Source organism: Cnephaeus nilssonii, assembly GCF_951640355.1.
Source record: "Cnephaeus nilssonii genome assembly, chromosome: 9".
NCBI lineage: Eukaryota > Metazoa > Chordata > Mammalia > Chiroptera > Vespertilionidae > Cnephaeus > Cnephaeus nilssonii.
In genome coordinates, this window is record NC_137080.1 from 9680851 (window position 1) to 9703775 (window position 22925).

Below are 22925 nucleotides of genomic sequence, written 5' to 3' on the forward strand. Positions count from 1 at the left end.
AAGAGACAGGAGCAATATGGGCTGCCTCCACATCAAACATCCCCACTGCCTTCAAGCCCAGATCACAGGGCCCTTGGCTGCCCAATCTCCATGCCCCTTTGAGTGGTTACAAAATCTCTGGGAGATTCTCCTGGGAATTTGGATACTGGGGGAAGGATTGACAATCTCAGGCCTCTCACTCTTTTTGCCTTACATATATCTATACTATTTAAATACTTTTCTATTACCATGTACTGTGTTTTTTTTTGTATTTTTTGATATGATAAAATATAATAACATAAAATTTACCATTTTAGCCCTTTTTAAGTATACATTGGCATCAAATACAGTCACGATGTTGTGCACCCATCGCAGCTATTTCCAAACTGTTTCCCCCACCCAAATAGAAGCTCTGTAACCATCAAGCAAAATCACCCACTTCCCCTTCTCCCAGCTCTAATCTACTTTCTGTCTCTATGACTCAAGCTACTCTATAGATACTTTATGTAAGTGGAATCATACAATATTTGTCCTTTTCTGAATGGCTTATTTCACTCAGCCTAATATCTTCAAGGCTCATCCACGTTTTAACTTGTATCAGAACATCATTCCTTTTTATGGCTTAAATGTGCTGCTTTTAGTAACTGAATAATAGGCTCCTAAACAATGCGTGTGGCAGTGTGGTTGAATTACCCGGACTTACGCACTAGTGCACGTTCCATGTCTCAGTCTTGTGACTGGTGATCAAGGGGGATGGCCTGGCCCGTCTGCAGAGCACACTGTGAAAGCTCTATTCTAGAAAACACATTCCCAAGGCACACATGTGCTTTTTAACTTTCAATGCTGATGTGAAATCTGATGGCCCCTGTCCCATTTCCTTCCTGCTTTCCTAACATCTAGCCATTGTGTGTGCAGGGGAAGTCAACTGAGTGAAGGGGGACTTCCTAGGAAAGAAGCATCTTGGGTGCTGAGTGAGGTAACCCCGTTCTAATGATTCATAAGAGCAAACTGTTATCACACATTTTTATCAAGTGCTCATTTAGCAGGTATTATACCTAGTGTTTAAGCCAAAGGCTTGAAATAGGATGTGCTGGTATCTGTGCCATAATCTTATTTCAGTTTAAGTGTGAAGTTGAGGGGGGAAAGGATTAAAAATGTTTTAAAACTAACTGGCTGCGCCTGAAAGCAGTCCACACTCACTAATAACATCAGAAGGGGTTTATTATATGTGTACTAGAGGCCCGGTGCACGAATTCATGCATGGGTGGGGCCCCTCAGCCTGCCTGGTGATTGGGGCCGATTGGGGCCGGCCGGCCAGGAGGAGGGATTGAGGGAGGTTGGCTGGCAGTGGGAGGTTGGCTGTGGCAGCACACTTACCACCAGCGGGTAGCTCCTGCGTTGAGCGTCTGCCCCCTGGTGGTCAGTGTGCATCATAGCTACCAGCTAGTCATCTGGTTGTAACGGTGACTTAGGCTTGCTTAGGCTTTTATATATATAGATTCCTGCCCAGAGGGCTGCATGGTGCAGACATTTATGTTACCATGTGCCAGCACTGTGTCGGCCCTTTACCCACATTATCCCATTTAATCCACAAGATGAGGCACTTCCTAAGAAACTCCATTGCTCCAGCAATTCCACTTCTGGTCATAGACACAGAGAAATGAGAGCAGGATCTCAAAGAGCTTTTGCATACCCATGTTCATAGCAGCATTTTACAACAACCAAGAGATGGAAACAACCCAAGTGTTCCTGGACAGATGAATGGATAAATAAAATATGGTATATACAGTCAAAGGAGTATTATCTGACCTTAAAAAGGAAAGAAATTCTGACACATGGTGCACCATAGATGAACTTTGAAGACATTGCCAATGCTCAGTGAAATAAACCAGTCACAAAAAGACCAATACATGATTCTGCATACATAACGTACCTAATACAAAGTCAGGCCCAGCCACAAGATGGCAGTCATGTACTTAGAGAGGGTCAGAGGGTGGTGAGAGAACCAAGAAAGGCTCTTGCCTGGGCTGGGGGAGGGGAAAGGAGCATTGTTGTCTAATGGGTGCAGGGTTTCAGTTTTGCAAGATGAGTTCTGGAGATGAGAGGTGGTGATGCTTGCACACCAACATGAATATCCTTAATACTATTGAACTGTACACTTAAAAATAGCTAAGATGGTAAATTTTATGTTGTATGTATTTTACCACAATTTTTGTTAAAAATTAAAAAATAAAAGAAACTCCTCTGATCTGAAGAGAAGAGAAAATGAAGAGCTTGTACGGTTATTTTTTTACCACAGCAGCTGAGTTAGAACCAAGTCCTCAAAGTCACACTCACAGGTTCCAGATGGACGTGCACGTATCTTTTTGGGGGACACATTTCAACCCCTAACTCTTAACTTTTCCTATGAAGATAACATTAATTGTGAAGCACTAATCAAATCATATATCGTCTCCAGGGTTTTGGTCTTCCTGATTGTGAAATGAGGGGAACAAGAGAAATTCCACAAATTTCTCTTTCTCTCTCCTTGAAGACAACGTGCTCACCCAACCACCTTGTCTGTCTTCGGTGTGGGGGGTGAGGGATTGTCAGTGATGACCTGTCACCTGGGACTGTGTGATTGCTCAATACAAATGTGTGTCTAGATCTAGCCTTGGATTCTGGAAAGGCCATGGGTTCAAAGGTTACATATTTTAATGGTGTTAATTCTACCAATCCATGAACATGTATATTCTTCCACTTGTTTATATCTTCCTCTATCTCTCTTTTCAATGTCCTAAAGTTTTCTGAGTACAGGTCTTTTACCTCCTTGGTTAAATTTATTCCTAAGTATCTTAACTTTTTTTTGTTGTTGCAATGATAAATGTGTTTTGGTGTTTGTTGGTTTTTAAGTTTTCTTTCTGGGGAATCATTATTGATGTGTAAAACTGCCATCAATTTCCGGGTGTTGATTTTGTCTCCTGCTACATTGCCAAATTCATTTATTAAATCTGGTCGTTTTTGGTAGAGTCTTTCGGGTTCTCTTTGTACAATATGTTATCTGCAAATAATGACACTTTTACTTCCTCCTGTCCACTTTGGATGCCTTTTATCCTAGTGGGAGACAGAAAGCAAACAAGCAAGAAAACCAACAGTAACTTCAGGAGCTACTAAGTACCAGGAGGAATATGAAATAGGGGAAGTTGGTAAGCAGGGATGATCCTGTGGTCAGGGTAGGCCTCTGAGGAGATGGCTTAGGAACTGAGACAAGAAGCACCAAAGAAGTCAAAGGTCAGGATTAGTGTTTGCAAAACAGCAAGAAAGCCACTGAGCTGGAGAGGCGTGAGCCAGGGCCAGTGCGGAACGAGACAAAACTGGAAAAGGCCCCTTCCACACTTACGTTTAAAGGCCCTGAGAAGGAGTCTGGGTTTCATGTATGTGGATGAGAAGAAAAGACCCTGGAGGTCTTTAAGCGTGTTCTTGAGAGACCTGATCTAATTTCGGTTTTTAAAACATTATTCTTGCTGCTGGGCGGAAAACAAATTGAGGAGAAATGAGGATAGATGCAGGGAGGCTGTTCAAAAGATTTCTGCCTTAATCTAGGTCACTTTGCTCAAAATGCGAGTTGCAGCCTATTCACGGGTGGTGAAATCAATGGTTGTGAACCACATCCAAAAGTGAAATAGCCGAGGCTAGACTTGAAAAGAGTAAAATAGAATAGAAAGTGGAGTGTGTGGCGTTCTGTAGAAGTAAATATTGTTTCATGATACCTAATGGAGTTAAAAATATTTCTATATGGGTGTATTGGTTCAAGATCAAAAGCCAGCTCACTGTCGACCTTGGTCAACGAAGTTAGAAAGCCACGGAGCTCATTGATTGATAGTTCCAGTTGGGTCCATTAACCAAGACCAGAAAAGATGACTTACAAAGGAACCAAGTGTAGGGCAAAGCACCCAGGGAGTGTGATGTCCTAGGGTCATCTGTGGGGTCAGAGACACCTGTGAGAAGAGACAGACCAGGCCAAACAGCACTGGTCTAGCCTTATGAAGACCAGTGCAAAGGCGGGGTCTCCTACAGGTTTCAGGGGAGCACGGCCCTGCTGAGGAGGGCAGAGAGCCGCTGGAGTGGCCGCCTCCGGTGGTTTGGGCTTTGAAGCAACATCAGTCTCTGGAGAGGCAAAAATAAGTCTTGTTTTACTTTAAAAACCGAAAGGAAACCAAACAAACTAACAAACACACAAAACTCAGCCACAAGATGGCAGGCATGTACTTAGAAAGGGTCAGAGTTTCCCTTTGAGAGAGAAATAGAAATATCTCTCTCTCACACACACACACACACACACACACACACACACACACCGCTCTCAAAATGCAGGGGCGTTCCTCACCTCACTCAGGAGGCAGTCCCCTGGTTCCCCAGGAAACTGAAATGGGAAGCTGAGGTGTGAGAGCCTGAAAGACCTGGGAGCAATGTGGAAGGCCACGTTCCAGGCACACTGAAGGGCTCCGCGGAGAACATCCAGGGGGACACGGGCATCATCTTACAGATAGGTCCCACCGGTCACCGGCTCCCCGGCATTCTCTGCCGAAGCTCTCTGCACACACACGCTGGAGAAAGCTTGGACTGTATCTTCTCCCGGTGAGGGTGAAATGGTGCCTGCCAAGGAGATGTGTTGAAGGCCTAACCCTGGCACCTCAGGGTGCGGTCTTAGGTTGAAATAGGGCCATTGCAGATGTAATTAGGTAAATTAAAACCAGGTAATATGCCTGGGGTCCCTATAAGAGGAGAGATACTGGCACAGAGATACAGAAAGAGAGTCCCGGGGCGTGGGAGGCAGAGATCAGAGCGATGCGCCTGCATGCCAGGGAACGCCAGGGTGTGCCAGCACACACGGGGAGCCGGCAGGGTGTGCCAGCACACACAGGGAGCCGGCGGAGACAAGCAGGCCTCTCCTACAGGTTTCAGAGGGCACACGGCCCTGCCGACCCCTGGACGCCAGCCTCCAGGCCTTGGACACAACCCCTGCCGTTATGAAGGCCCCTGGTCGTGGTGCTTTGTTAAAGCAGCCCCGGGAGCTAAGACATCAGACATCTCCGTACCTGCCGTCGGGAAACGACCACCCCGCTCCTGAGTCCCAGGGGACATAAGCCACCCTGAAGGGCCGAGAAGCCCACACGTGGAGACACACTTAAAAGTATTACTTAAAAGAAACGGTTCTAAAAAAAATACCTTCTCGTCCCTCTTTATCTTCTCTTCTCAGCCTGGATACTTCACTGGGGCATCACTAGTATCACACTGCAGCGGAGACCTCACACGAGAGCCCCCCCCCCTCCCCGCCCCAAGGGATGTGGCTTATGTCTCCACCTCACAAGAGGGTAGCCGTGTGAACAGCTGAGTGAGAACCAGGAGCCACCGCCCGCCGGGTCCCAGCAGAATAAAATTAAATCAGAGAGTCAAGTGGTTCAGCAAGCCCCATGGAATCAAACCGTCTTTTAACTAAGAGGCTGCTGGCTCAGCGCCCGTCCGTTTAATAGAACATCCACATCAATTAGCCCAGCCCTGCGGGAAAGCAAGGACTGCCAGTGATGCTGAAGGCGGGATTGTGTGTGTGTGTGGGCGGGGGGGGGGGGGGGGGGGGGGGGGGAGGGGCAGGGAGGGAGTGCTGCTGAGCAGAAGGGCAGTAGTGGGGGGAGGCGGGAGGGCTTCCGGGAGGCAGTGGTGTGGGTGTGGGGGGGCTGTCTCACCTGAACAGATCCATTTCCCCACGTGGATTTGAGATGGATTTTCTATGATGTGAAATTATTTCTTTGTTTCTCCCGTGGGGTTTACCATAGAAATCAAGACGATATTCAGAAAACCGCATTTCATTACTGAGAGGGAAAAATGTCCTTTTTGAAGGTCAGAAACACTAGCAGAAAGGCCACTGAAAGAGACGTGGAAGTGACTTCAGGGAAGTGACAGGAGTCCAAACCACAACCCCCTCCGAGGCTCACACCACAAGATGACCCTCTTCCTGCCAGGTGGCTCGGTTGGTTGGAGGGAGCGGCATCCGGTGCGCTGGAAGGTGGTGGGCTCCCTCCCGGGCAGGGCACATGCCTAGGCTGTGTGTCCCATCCCTGATCAGGTGCTGATGGGAGACAACTGATCGATATTTCTCTCTTACACTGATGTCTCTCTCTCCCTCTCTCTTTTTCTCTTCCTCTTTCTAAAGTCAGTTTAAAAACAAACCAACATATCCTTGGAGGAGGATTTAAAAATTGAGTTTTCCTCCGGCAGAATTGCGGGTAAAGGTTAATTGTTGTTCTGGGAGGCATAACAGAGATTCCTGCTTGTAATCAGATGGCAGCTTGCCAGCTGCTCCCACAAAGCCAAGCCTGCCTTGGCATTCAGGCGGCACACATACTTAGGGAGATTTGTACATGCCCGAGGGTGATCTTTACTTATCGGAAAGAAATGGAACCTCACTGGACAGCATTCCCCTGTACCCCTCATTTCCATGCCAGAGAATTACTTCCCAGGGGTCTGTGGGCGAGAATAGTGGATAGCCCACTTCCCACAGCACAGAGAACCACAGAGCTTTGGGGATGCCCCCGTAGCCGCAGCTTCTCCCTTCTCCCTTCTAGTCAGTCCTAAAGTATCCACCAGGTCTCCTGAATGTCCTCCCAGCCAGCCCTCGGGTCCCCCTCAACCACTTACAGGCTGTTTGATCTTGGGCAAGTCTCTTACCCTCTCTGATCCTCGTTTTCTTATCTGCAAAACGAGGCCCACAAAGCCTTTTGCCTCTTCCTACTTCGCAGGTGGCTGCTCAAGTGAGACAGGCGAAGAAAGTGGTCCTGCTTTTCAGGCAAATGTACAAAAGGGAGACCATCATTCTGACTCCCCCTCCGAGGGCAGGACGTCCCTCCCCTGATGTGAGTGATGGCCGGCCGGTAGGGCTCCTGGATCCTGAAGGGAAGATGCTAACCCAAACGCACAGAACTTTAGACGCCTTGGTGTGCAGAGGTAGGCCTGGGCTGGGCATGTCAGGCCGCTGGGACAACAGGCACATCCGGATTGCTTCCAGGAGGCTTTGTGGCCAAACCTCCTGCCACAAAATATGTCATAACCTTCCCTCTCCCACTTCCTTCAGGCCCGGAGGGCAACTCGCAGCCACCGCCAGCCCTCACCAGCACCTGCCAAGAGAGAAAGCCGGAAGCAGGAAAGAAGGAGGGCATTTCTGGCACCATTGTTGTTCTGCTGTTTATCCTTCCAGCCAGACTTGCACCTTCACCTGAAAAGGGAAACAAAAGTTACTGTAAGAGCTTAACCACCTTCTTCGATTTCAGTTTCTCTCTGTAACAGTCTCAGTAGTACTTTCCACTTTCAAACCTGTTATGAAGTAGTAAGGATGTACTATTGTATGTGTAAACTGATTTCAGTGCCTCAGTCTGAGATTAAAAAGACTTAAAAGGGGACATGGGTGGTGGGCTAGGCTCACCCATCAGCCGAGAGATGTGTTCCTCACACCAGCTCTGAGGCACACCTCGTTCCTAGCCTCAGCCAGCCTAGAAGTTGCTACACACAGGCTTTCAGATCATTGCAGACCATTGGGACTCTGGAGGTTACTTTGGAGATACAGGTATCTAAAAGAGAAGTCATCTGAGACCTCACCCAAGGGCAGTCAACCCTGCTACTCTCATCATAAGCCACCACCCAGGAGTTCCAACACTGCTCTTGCTAATTCCAGAGCAAACATCCCACCCAGAACGTGATCCCAGAGTTCCAGCACCCTCTTTAAAGGTTAATGTCATGAAATCCTGCTCCTACCACCACAGATGTTCGCCAACATTCCATCAGTTTGCTATATATATATATATAATTGATTTTTTACAGAGAGGAAGGGAGAGGGATAGAGAGTTAGAAACATCAATGAGAGAGAAACACCGATCAGCTGCCTCCTGCACACCCGCTACTGGGGATGTGCCCGCAACCAAGGTACATACCCTTGACCGGAATCGAACCTGGAACTTTTCAGTCCGCAGGCTGATGCTATATCCACTGAGCCAGACCGGTTTCGGCAAGTTTACTTTCTAGGATTCTGCTTTGACTGGGAGTTTTGAAAGCTATATTAAAATTACAATAAAAATAAAACTCAGTACAGATTACAGACATAGGGTTTCAGTTTCAAAATGAGCCAGAATACATGTAACTGGGAATCCCCTACCACTCACTAAGGATTTGAGGTAAATTCTGACACAAAAGGAGAAATCACTGGAGCAGAAATTATATAGGAGCCAATAAAATCCTCCAACATAGCCATCATTACCAGGAATATCAATGCATTCCCTTATCTAGAATGATTCAGGAATCTTCTCCCAGGGAAAATGTAAACAGTCTAAATAATGTTCTTTGTACCATGCGTTGTACTGAAAGGATTTGAGGCAGCTTAAAAAAACCAAGGTAAGTACAAAGATACAAGATGTTAACCGTTGGGAGAAAAAAAAGACAAGATTGTACCTAAAGTAATCTGCACTCGCTCCCCAGAGTAAGGCAACCTGGCGCCCCTTGGTGTAAACACTGGGTTGCAGGTTTTCTTATCTGCTTAAGCCAACAGGAAAGCCCACAGAGAAAATGCAAATCTATTTCTAGAGGTCGAGTGTGGCACATCCATCACGTTTTTGAGAAGAGGTAAGAGGTGCACGGGACACAACTTCAAAAAGACAAAAGGTCAGTGTGGAAGGTCCCCTCCCCAAAGACCACCACAGCCAACCAGGTTGCCCAGCGCTCCGGAGGTAGTCCATGGCCATATGAGCACATAAATAAAGTGTTCTCCTAGCCCGCCTCCTTTTCCCTCTATTTTTTTTTTTGGGGGGGGGGGGGGTAGCATTTTCAGCCACTGAATCCCAATTAATTTGCATATTTCACAAACCCTGCTCTGCCTTCCCTGGAACTGGGTCAGTCCAGGGGTCTCCCAGAGGCCAACCCATTGATCCAGCCACTGATCTTCCAAGGCCACACATACTGCCCACCTGGGACCACATGATCAGCTGGGCCCAAAGACTCTTTTGACAGCTTCCCAGCCTTTCTGGGACACAGTCCAAGACCCAATGGGCTGCTGCTTCCCAGCTGGGAGGCTGTCCAAGACCCGACCTGCCTGACTTCCCAGGGCACTCCCCGGGCTCTGCAGGGAAGCCGGACCCCTCTGGGCGGAGCCCTCAACACCCATCACCCAGCCCCTTTCCCTCATCTCTCTTCCTTTCCAGTTGGAGGGAAGGGGCCTTTCTTTGTCTCGTGACATCTCTCTAAACATTTGGCCTGAGCTCAGAATCCCCTGCGTTCCTCTAACGTTTTTATAGAAAGCAACCGAAGCCTGGAAGAGTCTTGCCAGGCATTTTCTGCTTTCTGCCTTGTCGCATTCCTCTCCTGAGCGATGAGAAGGGATCTCCTAGGCATTTGAAAGGGGACATGAGAGCCTAGCACACTATCCATTCACTCCCAGCGTGTCCCTGAGAGCCCTGCCTCCTCCAGCTCTTACCTGCCTCCATCAGTGGGCGGGCACCACCTGCCCCTCCCTGTACAGAAGCCTCACTGGTCCTTCCACAGTCCTTGGTACTCACTGGGCTCCTCAAACCACAGGGCCTTTGCACATGCTGTTTGCTCTATCTGGAAGACTCTTACCCTCTTCTCTAGTCATTAACCCCTTTCACCTCAAATGTCACTTCCTCGTGAGTCTTTCTGGACCTGTTTGTCCCTTTTTAAAATATTTCATGGTGCAGCATACCCTTCCTGGTAGTCTTTCTTTCTTTCTTTCTTTCTTTCTTTCTTTCTTTCTTTCTTTCTTTCTTTCTTTCTTTCTTTCTTTCTTTCCTTCCTTCCTCCCTCCCTCCCTCCCTCCCTCCCTCCCTCCCTCCCTTCCTTCCTTCCTTCCTTCCTTCCTTCCTTCCTTCCTTCCTTCCTTCCTTCCTTCCTTTAAATTGATTTCAGAGAGGAAGGGAGAGGGAGAGAAAGATAGAAACATCAATGATGAGAGAATCATTGATTGGCTGCCTCCTGCACACTCCCTACTGGGGATCGAGCCTGCAACCAGGGCATGTGCCCTTGACTGGAGTTGGACCCAGGACCCTTCAGTCCACAGGCCGACTCTATTCACTGAGCCAAACCAGCTAGGTTGGCAGGCACTCTTTAACTGGATGCTTAATATTCATGTACCTACCTCCCCCTCTAGGTTGTAAGCTCCATAAGCCCAGAGACAGCCTGGCTTTGGTATACGCTTCCCTAAAAGAGAATCTGACACGCAAATGCTGAAGTGAATGAATGAATAAATAAATCTAGGAAGGAGCTCAATAAAGTCAATAAATAAATGTTGAGTAAATAAATGAGCTACATGACCTCTTTACCACAGCTCTGCTCTTCTCTCTGTTAACCCCTACGATTTAATTTTTATACCCATCAGCCATCAATGACATACATAGTTTCTACAAAGTGCTAAAATAACCTGGATCATGTGTCTTTCAACCTCCCATCTTAGCTTCTCTTCGGTAGTTACACTGGGAGGCTTTGTGCTCAATTTTGGTTTTACCATTGACTTTATTTGTGGATGCTGTGACAATTAGCCAACCCCTTTCAAACAACTTCTTTCTTTTCATTACGCTTTTATTTCAAGTATGAATTATGCATCCTCGCCTGAAATCTTGAATACTTTTTGACCTCGCCTCAGCTTGCAGTCTTAAGGGTCATGGGAATGAGAAATGTGAATTGCCAGCAATTTTCAGCGGAAGGAAACTAACTTGGGAGTTGAGCCTCACAGATCAGGCAGTTAAAGGCAACGGGCGGCCTGCTTTGTTCCATGACTGGCAGGCCTCTGAGTCACACTAGTGAAATCCACTAGTTCACTTGCCCAGCTGGTGTGCACCTTGTCAAAGCGGTAACCATCGCCACCGGCCAGAAAGTTCTTCAGTCCTTCAACCAGATGACTCATCCATAAATGCCAGCCCTGCTCAGAGACCAAATTTACATCAACGAACTAGAATTTAAGACCCTTGGCTTCACTTCTGGAAGTGGCATTGGGCTGGATATATAGAGGTGGTGGCCCTGAGATTTATATAAGAGTGAGTTAGGGGCAGGAGTATGGTTGGAAGATGAGGCTTAAAGCTGCTTTTGTGTTAAAGATGTCGGGTGTCCGCATTATGCCATGGGGAAGTGGGTTGGTGAAGATTATGAGACAGGAAGCTATCTGCGAGTATAGATCCACCATTCCCCACCTCTGGGCGCCAAGTGGCATGTGACTTCCTGTTCTCTACTTACTGGTTTTTCCTGTTCCTCACTAGCAGTAACTTCTAAAAATAGTATTGCTGTTTTGAACCTTCAGTGGTAAGATAATCTGCTTAGCCTACTCTACAATGCCTCGCACCAGAACAAAAGGTGCTTAGTAACTATATTTCCATCTTGGAGATATATAGTAATATACAGTGGTTTTAAGTGGGGTACTATACACATTTTTTTTTCAGACATATTGCAACAATGCATTACTTTGGGTGCTATTGAATGTTTATTCCTTTCAGAAATAGTTATCTTTTTACTAAAAATAGTTTATATTTTATTATGTTTTCTCTCTCGGGCTCTCTCTCTCTCTCTCTCTCCCTCTCTCCCCTTCCTCTCTCATTATCTTGGTGCACCAAACCATGATTGAAAACATTTTTCAAACACTCTCCTTTTCAGAAATCAACTCACTAAAACCTTATAAGCCAAAAGGTAATACTTTTCACAAATTCAAAGTAGCTGAGGGCACACCAGTGATAAGTTGTCAGGGTTCCAAAGTGGGGAAGATTTTCCATCCAACAGTGAAGAGATAACATCTACTAATATTTCATGCTACTTATAGGTTTGCAGATTCAATTTCAAGGAGGTGCGAGGAACTGAACCTCACGTACATGGCCACTAGGTGGCAGGAGCGGAACAATCTTGAAAATCACTTTTTATTTTTCCATTCTAGAACTTTCAATTAAGACAGTTGACTCTACATGGCCTGATTCGATGCTACTTCATAGCCCTAAGTTTTACAAGAGTCCCAGTTCTACTAAGTGGGACTCTTGTCAGGCTTCCAAATATGAACCTTGGGAGCCTGACAAGAGTCCCGCTTGGCCCAGTTGGTGGCCTCTCCTCCCAGCTAGACAGGAAACCCTGGGGCAGGACTGTCTTTCCTCACCCTGTGTGCCCGATGGCATGGCGCCGGTGGCACTGAGAGGACTGTGTCTGCCCTGGAAAGTGCTCAGTGCATGTTTGTTGAACCGAGGTCTTTGTCATCAAGAGGAACCTTCGAAGCCTGACTTGGTCACGCCTGACCTCTCCGACTTCTCTCCTGGGTCCTTCCCTTGGGGCTGTGTCTTTCTGGATGGACTGGAGTGGGAGAACCCCTCTAGGCCTTGGAAACTGGGGGCCCTGGCAGCGTAGGGGAAGCACAGGAACGTGACAGTCAGAGGCCCTGGAGTTGGTACCGCACTGGGCCCTTCAACTGTGAGACGGAGGAGCAGCGGAGGCCGGGCCCAGCCCCAGGCCCTCTGGCTCTCCTACCACCTGCAGCTTAGGAACAGATGTCACTAGTTCTGTGGTCTCCGCCACCTTTCGAGTCTGAGACCACTGCTCGAGGAAGTGAAAACCGCTGGGACTCCAGCTCCCTGTGGTTGTAAGCTGATTCACTGATAGTCTTGCTACTTGGGATGTGGTCTGAACATAGCTGGTTACTTAGTGACACTGACATAAGCTTGGAGCTCCTTCAAGTCTTGAGCCCCACCCAGGCCACATGGAGCAGAATCTGCATTGCGTAAGATCCCAGGCAACCTTCTCACACACAAACTTTTACAGCAGGGGTCCTCAAACTTTTTAAACAGGGGGCCAGTTCACTGTCCCTCAGACCGTTGGAGGGCCGGACTATAGTTTTAAAAAAACTATGAACAAATTCCTATGCACACTGCACATATCTTATTTTGAAGTAAAAAAACAAAACGGCAAAAACACCCGCATGTGGCCCGCGGGCCGTAGTTTGAGGACGCCTGTGTTAGAGGCTCTGAGACAGGCCCTTTGGGGCCAGTGTTCAGGCTCTCAGATATAATAATGCTGAGATCTTAGGGAGCCTTCCCCTGCCTCTCTCCCTTTGCCCTGGGGGCATCTAGCCATGGAGGTCTTTAGGGGTAAGGTCTGCCTTAGAGGTAAGGTCTGCCTCTGGCCTCATAGGCCTCACCCCATATCACAGTGCAATAGACCCCTCTAGGCCTGGCAAGAGTCCCGCTTGGCCCAGTTGGTGGGCCTCTCCCCAGCCCTGACATAGGCCTCCTTGTCCCCCACCTGCAGAACCTTCTCCGGCAGGACCTACAGGGGACTCCCAGCTCCTTGTGGGCTGTGCCTAGGTCACTTCAGCACCTCAGGGAAGCTGGGCAAAACCACTCCTGAGAGCCTGCATCCACCTGACTACCCTCTCCCAGACTCTCTAATTAGTGGGAGGGCGGGATCCCCTGACCTCCACGCACTCCTCAGCTCATCCCAAGTATCTTCCCCATGGCCAAAGCTCAGAGGGCAGGCGGGAGACACGCTGGAAAGCTCCCTACTGGCTGTCCTGCTGTTTAGTCCGAATCCTCCCAGGTGAGAAAAAATGCATTAGATGGGACGCAGGTGGGTGCCTCAGGGCCACACTCCGGAGTCCGGGAAGTATGAGAGACACATCCGCTCGTCATTTTATTGGGGCTGGCGCAGAGCTCGAGTTCCCACCGCTGAAGGCACCTCACTTCCTCACGTTGGGGACATGAGCAGCAGCAAGCACAGCAAACCCTCTCTCACAGGGATGTGGGGAGATCTCCTGCGATCATGAAGGTCTAAGTACTTGTAGACTGTCAATCACCAAACAAGTGGAACCACCTCCCACTGTTCGGTGCTCATAGTTTAGAAAGCAGTTTTGCACTTCGTATCTCATTTGCTCTTTACAACCGTCTTCTGAGTTGGGTAGAACAAGTATTAGTCGATTCTCATTATTCCTAGCAGTTACGTTCTATAAACCTATAGCGTCTCGGCAAACGCCGGGTTAGTGAAGACTGAAGGCCGCTCCTGGAGGAAACTGTCGCCTAGGTCCCTGCCCGCTTCTGTTCCTATCCCGTACACCCGCCCATCGTCACCTACACCTGCTTTGTGTACGCTTCTGTTCAAACGCCGCATTCCATATGCACTCTTGGCCAACAGCTCTGACTCATGCCCGCATGAAGCTTAGCTCAGACCTATTTTCTCCCCAAGGCACACCACGGCTTCTTACCTTGGGAACACCGAGCAGCACCTCGGCACTAGGCATGGGCCATGTAAGTCACCGAAGAGCACACTGAGGTTCACACGCAGAACTGGAGCACGAAGCCAACAGCCAAAGGGTCACGTGTTCCCACCAGGGCAGCAGGAGCGTGGGCATCGGGGACTCCCGTTTTTCGCCGCTCTGCATAAGCCCTTCCATGACGACACACGTGCCAAAGGGATGGTCTGGGGGACACAAATCCGTGTTGGCAAGCGGGCAAACCCATAAACGCTGAGCCCGTGAGGGAGGGGGACTGGCTGTGCCGTTAGCCCCATCTCACCGGCGTAAAAACTCACCTGCTCAGTGACGTGCCCAAGGCCGTGTCACACGTGAGTGGGAAGACCAGGGTTTGCACTAAGCCTTCTGGTCCAACCGCAGGTCCCCTCCCCCCTCCCGTGGCCACTGTGCTCCCCTTCCCTGCCCAGGTCAGAGATTGAACTCAAGAAGCTGCCTGAGGAACCACAGGTTCAAGCTCCTGACCCAAGCCTCTGGGAACAGAACCTCTGCGGTCATCTGAACTCTGTCCATGAAAGACGGAGATAAGAGGGAGCCTCGGAGACCGCTGCTGGTTTGTCTACTTCCTCTTGGGCTGCCACGTAAAATGTAGGCTGAAGTTATTACCCATAATCCTGCAAAAAAAAAAAAAAAAGGCAGCAATATGGTTCTTCTGCCCTTGCGTCCTCTTCACCCAGTTCCTAACGCTGCCAGAGGGCCAGCAGGAATACCAAACTAGATCAAAGAGTTTCAAACAGAAGGAGGGGGACCGACAGAGAGGAGTCCTCCCTCCCGCTCAGGTTCCATGTATTTCTGCCCTCAGATTTTCTCTCTGCCGTTTAGAAACATTGTCCCCAGGCACAGTTCAAAGTGGGAACAAGCGATGACGTACCCTCTGGCTTCCGTCCCACTGCTCACTGGCCACACTCAGTCTTGGCCGCAACTCCAGACGTGTCAGCCAGGGCCGCCTGACCTCTCCACCCCTGACCACAGGCCACTTGTGCTTCTCTCCCAGGCCTGCCCTGGCTGTGGGCTCCCCCGGGAGGACTGCTCCGAGTCCTTCTCCTCAGGGAGTCGCCTCCTAGCTGTTCTTCCTCCTTCCGCCCTTGCCCTAACTGTAATTAAGAAAGCGCTTATACGTGTAAGACAAATCAGCAGTGTGGAATTCATCTTTTTAAAAACACTGGGGCGTATCCAGACATTGCAAAGGCCCCTCATCAGATGGAGCTCACAAGTGGAGCAGGTGGTGACCTTGAGACCTCCACGTGGGCCCTCGGCCAGGGCCTCCCTCTCAGACGTAGTGGGCGGTACCAGGGTCGCACAGAGCTTCCTGTCCTTGCCACCACATCTCCCGGGCATCAAGAAGGTGGCAAGAGCAACAGAAAAAAAACAGGGAAAGGGATCACCCGTCACCTCCTGGCCAGACTTGTCAGGGTCTGGAAGATTTCACAAACCCTGCTGCAGGGTCAGGAAGGGGGGAAGTGGGCCCCCCAGGACAACTGAAGGACAAGCCACTTGTCCCTGAGCTTGTCAGCAGGAGGTGTCCAGGGGCGGCTTGGATTTCTGTTGAAAGGACTGAAGCTGCCTTTCTCAGAGCTCCTACCTCTTTCCTTTGATCCTTCTCAGCTGCCTTTACCGGGACCACACTCCACGAGGCTTGTTCCACAAGACACGCGCCTAGCTCCGGCCTCATGTCTTACTGAGCGGCTGGCCCATTCACCCGCACTCCCTGCTGGCCCAGGAAGTGTCTCCATGGCCAGACGCACGTGTCTTTTATCTGTGGATCTCTGACACTGTGCCTGGCCCACGGCAGTGCCAATTCGTGGGTGTTCAATGAAATAACGGATTGGCACCGAGGAGACGTGGAGCCCGTTGAGCCGGGCCCTGCCTGCTTGCTACCCATGGAGACGAGGCTGGAGAAAGCTCAGTGGGCGACCCTCAGGAGGCAGAGGGAGGACATGAGGAGAAATGTTAGAGCAACTTTCTTCTCCCTCTCAGTCTTGTCCCCACAGTTCCCACATGCAGGGCGCCCCCCCCCTCCCACGGGAGGCACGGCCAATGAACCTAACAGAAGAGCCTGTGTCCCCAGTGGCCTGTGCCCTGCCAGCTGAGTCCCTCAGCTCATAGTGAGCAGAGGCAGCGCCCTCTGTCCCGATGACGGAGGCGCATTGCTTCTGTGCAGCTGCATTTAAAAAAGGTCCTCCATATTTTAAACGATGTGACACATCCCAAGGCCTCACCGCTATGCCTAACCGCTCACCAGGCACGAAGCCCCGGTGTGGACGCGGCCAAGGACAGAGGCCACCGTCCCAGGCAGCAGCGTGAGCCGGGTTCAGGCACAGACTTCTGCACTCCCTGCCACATCGCGCTGTTGGGAATGTGCACTTACTCTTCGTATTTGCAGAAAGATGGGCTCCATACCCTCCTAAGGACTCAAAGCACAATGCAGCAAACAAAACAGAACTGTCTTAAGCCCTGACCGAAAGGGGGTTTGATAGAGAATAGAAAGTCAGAAAGTCCTGGATGCAGACTTTAACAAACATCACATGTCAGAAATCTGAATCCTTTTACTCTTAAAGTACTATTTCTATTCAGCTGAAGGCGGTGAGGATGAGGATGAGAGTTTTCCCCACATAAGACACTGCGCAGTCCTTTCCCGGGAACTAGACTCAGCCCCCGAGCCACCTGGCGGGTTCCGATGAAGACGAGCGGCTCTGGGCCTGAGGACGCAGGTGGCCTCCATCAGCATTTGACATGTTTACAGGCTGCCAGGCCCCATGGTCCGTCCTGAGGGGTAGCTGTTGACAAGGCACCTGCCCCTGTGGTATTTATATCCCGAGGAATGAAGAAACACGTGAGCAAGCACATGGGGCAGGGTGAAGCCCGGGGCTGTGGCAGAGGGTGCGGCTCAGAGGGGGCAGCCTGGGCAGCGAGGTCCAGAGGAAGAAAATAAGCCGGCCAACACAGGAGAGAAAGCACCAAGAGCAAAGCAAACCCAGGGAAGCGGCAGCAAGTGTTCAGGGGCCCGGGGGCTGGTGCAGGCCCAGGCCGGCAGCAGGGCGAGCCCACCCTGGTCTGGCGGGAGGCCTACTAGGTGCCTGGGTGGGAGCCTGACTGTGGTCTAGAGGGATGGGCTGCGGCTGAAAGAGTTCAGCAGGGAGATAACAGCCTGGTTTACAGCTTTTAAAGATCATTCTCTGATTCATGGTGGTTACACAAACAACACATGCCCTATGGTTGTGCGCATGCACACACACACACACACACACACACACATATACATGCATGTAAAGCTGATGAAATCCACTCTGTGCATTGCACCTGGGGTACTTCCTGCTTTGCTGTGTCACCACTGGGGGAAGCTGGGTGATGGGTCCATGGAATCTCCCTGTACATTGTTTTTTGCAACTTCTATGGATCTATAGTAATTTCAAAACAAACAGTTTTAAAGAGAGAGAGAGAGAAGATCATGTGGCTGCAGAGTGGAGAATGGGTGGGGGGGGGGGGGGGGCTTGGACAGAAGAGGAGGCAGAAGGACTGGAAATGTCCATTAGAAGTGGAGCAAACAGGGCTTCCCAGAAGGCTAGGTGTTGCCAGGGCCGGGACAGGGTGGGCGGGTCAAGTTTAACTCAGAGTTTTCTGGCTTCAACTACTGGCGATGCTGCTAATATACTCTAATTTTATTTATTTTTTTTAATTTTTTTTGGCGGGTGCGGGTGTGATCATTGGGGACAAAGTTCCAACTGGCTTTAGTTCTGTGAAACATGGCCTGTTAATATTAAAACGGGGGTCTCTTTTTTAGGAGCGGTCAATGCACAATAGTACGTGTTTTTCCTGGACACCAATTCTCAGGACGAAAGCTGCTTCCCTGTTGTACTTGGGCTAACTCTGCATTCCAGGAAGGGCCTCGTGTGGCTCCTAGTCCTAGAGGAATCAGCACCTTTGAAGATCTCCCCACCCATGTGTGGGGGATGGTAAAATACACTCTCCACCAGGGACGCTCTTCTAGCTGCGTGAGCGGTCCCAGCGCCACGTGGTCTACACCGGGATTGCCTGAGGGACACGGAGAAGCCACTGCTGACGGGGCTGAAACCATATCCGGGCTCGACAGAGGCAGCGAGTGTCCATTTAGTGCGAGGCCTGGCTCAGCGCCAGGACACGCAGCTGCCTCCCGCCCTCTGCTGCTGGGATAGACCATGTCCCTCCCTTCTTGTCCAAACTACAGTCATTTCACTGGAGACTGTGTTTTGAGCCTGATTTGATGGAAGCATTGCATTGATCACACTGCACGTGTTGCCTTTCCATGAAAATCTCTTATGGAGCCCAGGGAAGGTGGTCTTCAAGAAGACATGGCCTCCGCAGGGTCCCAGCGTGAAATCAGCACTCTGCCCAGGGACAGAATGACCCACTTCAGCCCTCCCGCTACTCCGTGGACATTCGTGGAGGGCCTACTGTGTGACAGGCATGTGCCAAGGGACTAGGGGTTTTGTGGAGGCCACTTGGCCCAGACAGAGAGACACCCAGAGAAACCTGGGCCCGGGAGCCCCTTTTTCAGTGAGCAAATCACTTTCGAGACTCCACATGATGAGATTTTGCAGGCGGAAGTCTGCGAATGACACCCACAGCTCCACACGGCCCTCTGGGTGGGAGGCGTCTCTCTCACGCCTGGGAAAAGGAAATCGGAGCGCGTGAAAGAAGCAAACCGGATTCGCACCGTCCAAACTGCCCCGCCCCCCTACAAGTTCCCACCCATCTGTCTCCAGTGCATCTCAGCTATTCCCCATATGAAACACTTGCTTTGTCTCCGGCACAAGATCCTTATTCCAGCCAGCCCTCACGACAATCCTGTGAGCGAGGTCACATCCTTATCCCCGGGAGGAAACCGAGGCACAGAGGGTTGAAGTCACCTGCCCACAGCTAGGAGGCAGCCGAGCGCACTCCGGGCTTCAGGGTCTGTGCCTCACCATTGGGCAGCACTGCCCCTCTCCCACAGGGTTTGCAAGCCGTGGAGACGCAGCCCCCACCTCCGACCGCAGCCCTGTGCTGTCCCAAGCCTAGAGGTGGGTGGGATGCAAAGCTGAAAGCGTTGGTAGTGTAAATGCCGCCTGGACACGGGGCGACCCCAGGCAGCCTGGGCTGCTCTGAGCTAAGCTGCAGAAACAGTGTTCCGCGGAGTGGGGTTTGGGGGGAGTCTCAGAGGCGTCACACAAGCCACCATTCGCTGGGTGACCAACTTTGCAGCCAGCAAACTACTGAGTGTTCCAGGCTTGCCTCTAACCTCGTTCCCAGCCTCAAGTGCCCAGGTTCTGGTTAAATGCAGAGACAGCCCACCAGGACTCAAAGGCAGGGGGACGCTCACGTGGTCTTTCCCAGCCCCTGCTGTCTGCTGCTCACGGCGTCCTCTCCTAGCGGATGTGACAGGGGAGGCACTGAGGTGGGAGACACTGAGGTGGGAGACTGGTGAACTTGGTTATTTGGAACAAGCAGATCTCAGCGCTTCAGGGCTGGGCGCTTCAGGAGGGAGGGTCCCAGGAAGGAGACGCTCGCTGAGCACCAGGGGCCAGTACTGGCCACACATAAGCAGGGGGCGGGGGGTTGGCTTTGGCCTAGTCAGCCCACAGCCCAGCGTGCTTTTTAAAGGTGGGGTTTCTAGGGACCACCTTTCTGGCTGCAGGAGTCTAAGGAACATGAGGTCGCTGGGGAGGAGCTGGCTTGGTGCTGAAGTCACCGTTCCCCCCCCCCCCCCCGCCCCCCTCCCCCAACCCTGGCAGCTCTCGGCTCTCACAGCCCCACCAGGAAGTTACAGGCTGATCAACAGTGAATTATTCCCGTGTCCTCTAACGCAATCCAGCTCTGATTGAAAAAGCAGATGAAAGTAAGCATGGGTAAAATTGTTTTCTTTCAACAGACACCCGTGACATTCAAGCATTTAACTTACCTGAGCTCTGCAGTCATTCACTTCTCAGAGGTTTTCTTCCAAAAAACAACTTGGGCACAGCAATGGTTTGGGTTCCCAGGACGGTCATGGACACCCTGCACCTGCCTCACCTGCGGCGGTGAGCAGCGCCCAGGGCTGCCAGGCTCCTCTCCTGGCACAGGGACCTCCGCCAGCGGCCACATGTCCTTTGAGCAAAGCCCAGGAGGCCTGGGGGACAGGTTCCCTGTGCCTCTTCTAAAATGTGATCATTCAAATCATAGTCATACTTTTAAGACCCAACGTAAGTGTCACCTCCTCCCAGGAGCCTTCCTTGATTGCTCTTTTCAAGTATAGTACACTTGCATTTTTCTTGGTACTCTCCAAGCTTGCACTTCAGTATGTATTTTTCCAGTTGCTTCATATGCTATAGTTGTCTCCCTAATGGAAAGTTACTAAAGATAGGACTCAGGGTCTCACTTTTGTGGTTCCCTCTATAGCTCCGAGCACAGGCCTAGACACCACATGTTAACCAAGGGATTAACAGCAGGTCCTCCATAAACATGCCGTTATTGTTTGAGACTGGGCTCCGGGGACAGGGGACAGCAATCTGTCCAAAGTCTCTCTGGGGTCAGAGGGTTTCTAGGTTGGCAGAACTGCAGGGTGATCACGTTGAGCTTTGATATCCTTAGACAGGGAAACCCAGGAATTGCCCCTTCCCTCCAGCCTTCCTTCCTTCCTCCCCTGCGGAAGCCACCCATTATCTTCACTAGCAGAGAGGTGTGGACAAGGAGTCGGAAGGCTGGTCAACCTTGAGGCTCTGGCAAGGGTCAGAGCCTTACACCCACTGTCTGGTGGAGACAAAGGGAGCTGAAGCAACTTCCACCTTTTGGTCTCATGTAAATCCTTGCTGATGGGCTATCACCAGCTGTTACTGGAATTGCCTGCGGCCTCCTCCAGAGCCCGAATCCAAACCCTGAACCTGAACCCAGAACCACATGGGACGTCGGTCCCTCGCACTGTCCCCCACCTCCACGCCTGGCTTTTAGATTAAAACCACTGCCCACATCCAACTGGCCTGGGGTGAGCAGATTCCAATTCCTGAAAATGCCTTACTCATTTGCCCCGAGAAGACCATTCTGCAGAAATCCTTTTAATTTAATTGTGAATTATGGCCTCCACTCTCATAAACTCTATTTACTTTACTCCAAACACTCTTCCAGTATTTGAAAATGAGCATATGTTTTATGGAGCTAGAGTCAATGTGTTCATGCTATTTTGAGCTCTAGGTTCTGGGTTTTTTGTTGTTTTTTTTAAAAACTTACATTATTTCAAGTGCCGTATCCACGTTAATCAACATTTTCACACAGCATCCTATTAGCTAGCTCCTATTCCATTATGTCGGGTGCCATAGTTTGCTAAGTTGACAAATACTTTTTAATACATATTCTCAGCACGCTCGCTGCATGGCGGGGTGCCTGTGCAGGGACCTGGTGCCGGCCCCGCCGGGGAGCCAACCCTGACATTTCATTTCTTTTGCGCAGTTGCTGCCACAGATCTTTTCACAGTAGCTGCCTCCAGCTAAATGCCAGATTGCACCTCAAGAATGCGGGGAAGCTAATTTCCACTCCTGCCACTCACCCATCTCTTTCTGTTAGAGATCAGAGGAGGCAGTTTTAGCGCTGGGAAAAGGAAGTCGGGCTGCTGCTTGGTGTTTTCTTTTTATTCCCACCCGTGTCCTTTTGTGGTAAATGTCGTCTCAAGACCTAAATGTGGGGGTCATTAAATTCCCATGATGCTGGAACTCCCTAGCGCTCCTCCGCGGTGAATGGATGGAGGCCCCACGCCCTTACCTTGGCCGGGAAGAGCCACCATCAAAGGCCCAGGCAGCCACCGTCCCCACTTACCTCCTCTCAACCCCGCTGCTCCATCCGGACTGGGAGCCAGTGCGCCTGGGAGCAGCCAGAGGCACCTCTGAGAGTGGAGACTGCAAAGGCATCGCAGGAAACCTCTACTGCGCAATGTCACATGGCGGGCCCTGGGCGTGCAGACCAACGTCACACAGAGGCAGGCGTCACCCTCTAAGCGGGAACGGGACAGCTGCGTGTAGAGCAAGCAGCGCGAGTGCTGTAGCAGGTGATCCTCAGGTGTGAAGGGAATTGTAGCACCTGCCCCTGCCTCTCTTGTCCCCTGGGGATCTGAGGGTTCCCTGCTTCCCTGTCCCCAGCCAGGCAGGGGGGCGAGCTGCCCAGGAGGCAGGGAAGCCTGAGTAGCCTTTGCTAATTATTGTTATTTCCCATCATCCTGTTGGCCTTAGTGATTGGTTTAAGATTAGACATTTGACCTAAACAGTTAACAAAGCAGGAGATGTGTAGGGGCTCCTGGGAAAGAAAGTCTCTCCTCCCCTTGGAACCACGGGAAGTGACAGAGGGTGGGCGTGATCGCAGGATGCTGGCAGCTGTCTCGTGTCCACCTGTGAACGGGCCAACATCATGGGAGGAGAGAGACTGGGGCCCAGCCTGAATCCAGCCAGATCTCGGGCCAGGCCTCCAACCATCCTTTTTTGTTGCATGAGTCAATAAATGATTATCCAAGTTGGCTTGGTTTGAAATTTCTCTTACTTGCAACACAGTCATAGAACTTGATCACTGTCTGGCTGGGGAACTGGCAGGCAAACAGCCAGCTCTCATGGGTGTGATGGGTGCCAGCCCCACGGAGGTAAAGCCCAGCAGGAGGAATGACGAGCTGACGAGC